Raw genomic sequence first — 6,898 nt, 5'->3', positions numbered from 1 at the left:
CGTTGTACATTTGCTGTTATGTTAAACTTATATTAAAGTTTTCTTCATTACCCATTCAAGCCGTCTCCAGCCATTATTAACGTTTCAAAAAGGTTTTGGCTTAACTTTATTCCTTACATAGTTTGTACTGGGCTTGTATATTCAGTTTTGTCCAGAGTGAATTAACGTAAGTAAATGTATTTTCATATTTCAGGTTAAACTTGAACGTGTGTTAGGCTTAACTGTCTCTAATAATGCTGCTCTTGACTGTGATCCCCAACAAAATATTGTGGCCTACCCTGCTGGGTAAGTATTCTATATTCACGTATACAGACAGAGTTTGTACTGTGTGTTGATATTTGATATCGTTAACTTTCGTTAAAAAACAGGTGTATTCTACTGTAAAGAAAGGAAAATAAAAAAAACAAATGTACAATTAACATGAATTGCAAACTACAATAATTCACGTGATAAACATCTGTATGCAAAAAGTGTTCAAAATATTAAGTCAGCAAAGACTCCAAGAAACTATTTCCTAAGTGGTTTTTTTATGGTTACGATTAGGGCAGTGGTTTGGTTAATAGACCACATTTATTGCAAGCAGCTTTGGTAAATAATATGGAACATGACACAAAAGAGATACTTTGTAAATTATAAAGCTCTGCCTATACGTACAACTTACACAATCTATAGACATGGAAAGTGGGTCCACTTTAGTTTGGTTGCCTCACCAGACACAATTCTGTAAATGAAAAACTGCAGCTAGTAGGTACTAGCCATCCTTAATACATTTAAATATTAATCTGATATACTCATAATCTTCTATGTATTTGAACATTATAGATCACTGATAATTTTTGCATGTTTTTCATTTATTTATTTTTTATGTTAAGATGTTACAATATCATAATTATATTTCAAATCTTTAAGTTGCTATCAGGTGTTTGATTACTAAGGTACTGAGTAGGGATCGTTTTTCATATATTGCAATGTTATGGTGCTCCTCATGTTCAGTTGGTTTACTGTCATTTTACATATATGTTATTATAATTATTATTCTTATCCATTGTCATGTAACAGTTAGCTTCTGTATATTTGAATATTAACTACTTCTACTATTGGGTGACATTTGTATTTTATGTGTGTGCTTATCAATGTGCTCAGGTTTCTATTATTCACATTCATAATTTCCCACAATGCCATACTTTTTATGTCTAGGAATGTACAAGTCAAGCTTACAGATGATACCAATGATAATGTAGGCCAGCAGCTTTAAAAGAATGAGTACAAAGCTGAGAAAAGTATCATACACTTGAAGTATTTGGGAAATGTTTTCCTTCTGTTACATATGTTATTTTGGGGTTGTTGCTGGTTATGTAGGTAAATGTATAATGCTGATAAATGAAGGAGTTTGTGTGAAGGTTCTTAATTATTCTATCACTTAAGTAGGCCACAAGCGTCATCAGTGCCTTTTTTTTTCAAGGTCGTTGTAGCGATTTTTTTTTTGTATTTTGGAAAATGTCAATAAAAGTTTGCTACTATTTTGCACTGGTTTATCTTTTGTAACTGAAAAGAAAATATGATTTCCAATAATGCTAGGATATAGAGGAGAGGTTCAGTTGTTTATTGTAAATGTGAGGTAGTGCATTTAAGATATGATGTAGCTGCTTTCATTCACATAACATCAGTAAAACCTAATTGATACTACAATATATTAACTAAATCATTTATATTCCAAATGCATACGTAGTTCAGCATTGTTTCTCTTTCTGTAGCATGTAGAAAGTGGTCAATAACTAAAGATCATTTGACATGATAATATAAATACTATAAAAAAGTAGAAACCTTAATGAAATCTAACTCCATCTTGTTAATCACTCAATGTTGGCTCTCTTTTAGATAAGATTGATCCTTGAAATATATGAAATACATTGGGTAGCTTTGAATATACCAACAATATTGATTTTTTAAGTAGAGATTTAGGCTAACTGATGATGATGACAAAACCTTGTCGAAACGTTGTACATTTGCTGTTATGTTAAACTTATATTAAAGTTTTTCTTCATTACCCATTCAAGCCGTCTCCAGCCATTATTAATCTCAAAGTGGGTTCCTCGTCATCGAATCAGTGTACCAGTTTTTACGTGTATATTTTTAATGTAGTCATATATCTCAATGTACAAGTTTTTACGTGTATATGTTTTATGTAGGCGTATATCTCAGTGTACTTGTGTTTATGTGTATACTCTTCTCAGTCTTCCGGTTCTTTTTCCATCAAAGTTCCCAATTTTTTACTCACTCTTAATCTCTAAAAGATTGCTTGAAATCGCTACCTTTCATCAACATTTATTAATGTCTACATATTAAAAAGTTTTGAAAACTTTTAGATATTCCCACATCTGTATAAATTTACCTGTTTCGAAGATTTAACAGAATTCCGGTTACACTGACATGTGGATCTGTGTATAGTGTTGTTTTGTTTTTACCTATCTTAGGTCTTTAGAGATGGATTATGCATCGTCAATTAAGAATTTCTAGATAGAGTACAGAGATTCTTGGAATAAAACTGGGCCATGTTAAAGTTACCCAGTGGGGTATAAAAACAGCGCGTACTTATTTATTCACCAACGTACCTATTGGTTTTTCTTTGCAAGCTAACTCGTGTTCATGTATGACTCTTGCTTGTAAGAACCTGTTCATGATTTTCATTTGTAGGAACAGTAACTTTATTTGTGATTATTAGTAAGTGAGAACTGTTTATACACCGACTTGACAGCCGCGAGTTTTAGACTAAGTATGCTTGAATTGTAGTGTTTGAAGAACTATCGATAAATTTTGTATGTCTCTGTATCCTTCCAGCCTCATTTGTTGTGTGGTATTTCAGTGTATGTCTTCTTTACAATTTTTTTCATTCGAGATTTCTACCTATAAATCTAACCATCTCCATAAGCATCATGACAAGAACAACTTGTAACCCCAATAATTGTTTTTTTTATATTCTTAACCTGCTTACCTAATTCATAGTTAGAGAAGAAGGGCTTGAGTATCATGTTGTGTGAAGTCATAGTGTCTAAAAGAATGTCCTTAGTTCTTGGCAGATTCTGCTAGAACTATATTTTTATGTAACAACGGAAACATTAGTAATGATGATATATAAAGTAATGATTTTGTTTTAAACCAGAAGAGTGTGATTATCAATATACACAGATCTAACTGCTGTAATTATTTTTCTATTTATAATCAGTATGATTATGTAACTTTATGAAGGAAACTGTTGTCATGAGTATTTGTTGTAGGCTGTTTGACTTAATATTGTGGTTTGTTAAAATAAAAATCTTCGTGTGATAGGTCATATGACCTAAACCTTAAGCCTGGAGTATCTGGTCTGTACAAGTCTTTGTCTGATTACTGGATTATCTGGTACAAATTTACAGTCTTGGATATTTAATCGGTATTCATACATTTTACGAGTATTTTACAAATTAATTCACGGATATTTAACTGTAATACAGTCTTTACTGTAGAATGTGGGGAATCTAGAGTACAATGAAACATAGTATTTACCAAATATGGCTTCATACCTTATCTAGGTTATAAATAAACACAGGAACAAATAAGCTGTAGTCATCCTCCTTTTCTATACTGTGGCTCACCCACAACAAAAGATACTTTTAGGAATCTTTAGTCTCTACTTATTTATTTCCTTCTCCAGGCTGTGGGTTATCTGTAGTCAAATGCATTGTTGTATTTAAGCTGTACATAGCCCCTTCTCCAGGCTGTGGGTTATCTGTAGTCAAATGCATTGTTGTATTTAAGCTGTACATAGCCCCTTCTCCAGGCTGTGGGTTACCTGTAGTCAAATGCATTGTTGTATTTAAGCTGTACATAGCCCCTTCTCCAGGCTGTGGGTTATATGTAGTCAAATGCATTGTTGTATTTAAGCTATACATAGCCCCTTCTCCAGGCTGTGGGTTACCTGTAGTCAAATGCATTGTTGTATTTAAGCTGTACATAGCCCCTTCTCCAGGCTGTGGGTTATATGTAGTCAAATGCATTGTTGTTTTTAACCTGTACATAGCCCCTTCTTCTTCAGGCTGTGGGTTATCTGTAGTCAAATGCATTGTTGTATTTAAGCTGTACATAGCCCCTTCTCCAGGCTGTGGGTTATATGTAGTCAAATGCATTGTTGTATTTAACCTGTACATAGCCTTTTCTCCAGGCTGTGGGTATCTAAATTAAAAACCCAAAAGTATTTAATCACTACACACACTTACCTGTCTAAAGCAAGACTTGGTTTATAACGTATACAAGTACAATAAAAAATTACATTTTATAAAGACAAGTAGGGATCGATATATACGTAACCTAGCTAGCTATATTAATATAGAAAGTTTTAATGCTACAAAAAGTATTGAAGTAAAAAAAGGCCAAAACTGCAAAAAACTGAGTTATTTAAAAGTTAAAATTAAAGTGATTTGCCAAATTGGGAATACATTTTTTTTTAAATTTTAAGTAACTCAGTTTTAAGTAACTTTCTTGTTTCAATACTTTTTGTGCATTAAAACTTTCTATATTACTATAGCTAACTAGGTTACGTATATATTGATCCCTACTTGTCTTTATAGAAATAAAAAATAATTATTGTACTTCTTTGTTTGTTTCCTTTTTATTAGCTATATTTTTGTGCGCCAACAATACCAAACGTGTGGCTCGCGTATACCCGATTCGATTTTATTACTTATCAGGATCTCTTCCAACTTACCCTCAAATCTAATTATATATGTTCAAAGTAACACATCGTCCGTTTTAGACACACACACACACACGCTAGTATCCTTTTCGGTACAAGAAAGGAATCACTGAGACTCCAGAAGGAAGAGTTCTGTGAAAGAAATAGAGCGATAAGGTTCGTCATTTATTCTGTACGCTTGTGTGGCAAATTCACTTACTTAGATTAAAATTCGTTGAAATATTGAAATTTTGATTCACTCCATAAACACGTATATAGCAATTTAGGTGGCTTTATAAGTACAATAAGCTGTAGTTTTGTACTGTACTGTAATAATCATTATTAATAATCAGATATTTAAAAGGTGGTTTTCAACGGGCAATTTTTATGGCAGCCATTTTGTTTCATCACGATCCCCACTAAGTACTACCGTATTTAATGATAACATCAATGAAAAGAGGTAGTTATCGTTCAAAAGCATCTCGAAATGTAATTTTTTTGTATTGAAATAATAACAAAAAAGGTCCAGGGTGGTACAATGATATGTTCGGGAGTGATAGATGATGCAGTCGTTCGTTAGTTTATTTATGCAAAGAATATTTCTGAAGTAATCTTTATTACAGTTTTTAGTCTTTGTGATAAAATCCGAGGTAGTAACAATGTTTGTTTAAAATGTTCATGGTTATATAAACTAACAGTCTAGTTGCTTTCTGTTTCCTAAAACAAAGATAGGGTTTAGCATATTCCAAGATTGGAGGACTGGAAATTTTAGAAATTTTTAAGACAGCGTTAAGGGTGCAGTCCTGGTACTTGCCGCAGAGACTTTGGATATAGCTTTGTTAAAAGAGAGTCAGTCTTTTTTCGTTCTTTTTTCCAAGACAGTTTAGAATCATTAATACCAAAAACTTTGGCGGGTGTTACCACAGGGGGCTGTACATAATGTCATAGTTTCAGATGGATGTTGTTGTTCCTTAAAAAGAAAGGACTACATTAAATTTAATAAGATTAAGTTTATCTTTAAATGTTGCACCAATTTTTGTGATTGTTGAGGGAATGTTGGATTCATTTAATGGTGACGTTCCTATTTTTCACTACAGCTCCTTATGCCAAGGTCATCCCTAAAGTTACAGTTACATTTTGTATTGTTATCAGAAGAAAGTAAAATGCCATATAATAAGGAGAAGTGAACTGACCATTGTACTCTGGAGTTCACAAGCGTAAGGATGTAGGTAGTAAATTTGATGTTATTTTTTTCAAAACCGCCATTTCCCGATGGAAGTCAGGTAAGCGTCAAGCAAAGTTTCAGGAGAAGTTGATGGTAATTAGTTTGTATCTCGGTGTCTAGCTACCGTCAATGTGTCTAGCATTTCGAAAGCCTTTTCAACATCTAAAAATTCCACAAGTTTGCTGGTAACCAACCATACGCAAATAACTTTTATATCGCTGAAAGTTTGTGAGGATTTTGATTATCTGTTATGTAGATGTAGGTTCAAAACAATTGATTAAACCTTCTCACTGTGGATTAATCATTAACCTCATACACGAGCCTGTGTACTACCAAATAATGTCCTTTAATTATAATAGATAAGATAAGAAGGCAATATCGAAACCTTTCCTAGTCTGTTTCTTGTAACCTATATACCCTAGATGTCGAGAATGACAAGGTATACAATTTGACTATATATGTATATGCAGTAAAGCAGTAAACGTTTTAGTACTTTTTGTTATGCAGTTGGCAATGTTTGTCACGTGCCGCTTTCGGTACAGGTACTACTTTAGTGAATCGGTTCGCTGTTACGTACAACTATAGTACTGTTATGTCTCTGTTCGTTTGTTAATTTTCCGCAAAAATTGTTTCCGAAGAAACTTTATTCTTGCTTTAACACTGACTGGCTCTACCTCCTGGCACACACCCAACAATGCCCCTTCCTTAAGTGTCTGCTCACATTTAGAGAAATTGGCCACTGTTATAGGTACTACTAGATGACTTGCCACAAGTGACCTTCCAATCTTCAAATCCGCTGGCCTGGATGGGTCTTCCACAAGCATTGGGCTTCCTTGGGGATGTTCTTTTATTCTACCCCAAATTATCTTCTCTGACATAGGGGTATTGTAGTTGACTTAAGTGCTGTAACATGCAGATAAACGGATGAGGCAACGCTTACTGGGATCTGACCTTTGTTTTTTCCA

The 6,898-nt window shown here is 33.4% G+C and overlaps 1 protein-coding gene across 2 annotated transcripts in view; it reads left to right on the top strand.

Moving 5' to 3' along the window:
* Positions 1-179: 179 nt before the first annotated feature.
* LOC106471626 (mitogen-activated protein kinase-binding protein 1-like) overlaps positions 180-6,898 on the top strand; it is a 64,417-nt gene continuing 57,698 nt past the window's right edge. For both annotated transcript variants that reach the window (XM_022400247.1, XM_022400246.1), the window contains exon 1: positions 180-285. The gene's annotated coding sequence lies outside the window, so the exon portion shown is untranslated. The remainder of the gene's footprint in view (positions 286-6,898) is intronic.

This window comes from Limulus polyphemus, unplaced genomic scaffold, assembly GCF_000517525.1.
Source record: "Limulus polyphemus unplaced genomic scaffold, Limulus_polyphemus-2.1.2 Scaffold4743, whole genome shotgun sequence".
NCBI lineage: Eukaryota > Metazoa > Arthropoda > Merostomata > Xiphosura > Limulidae > Limulus > Limulus polyphemus.
This window is presented reverse-complemented; position numbering and strand designations above follow the sequence as displayed.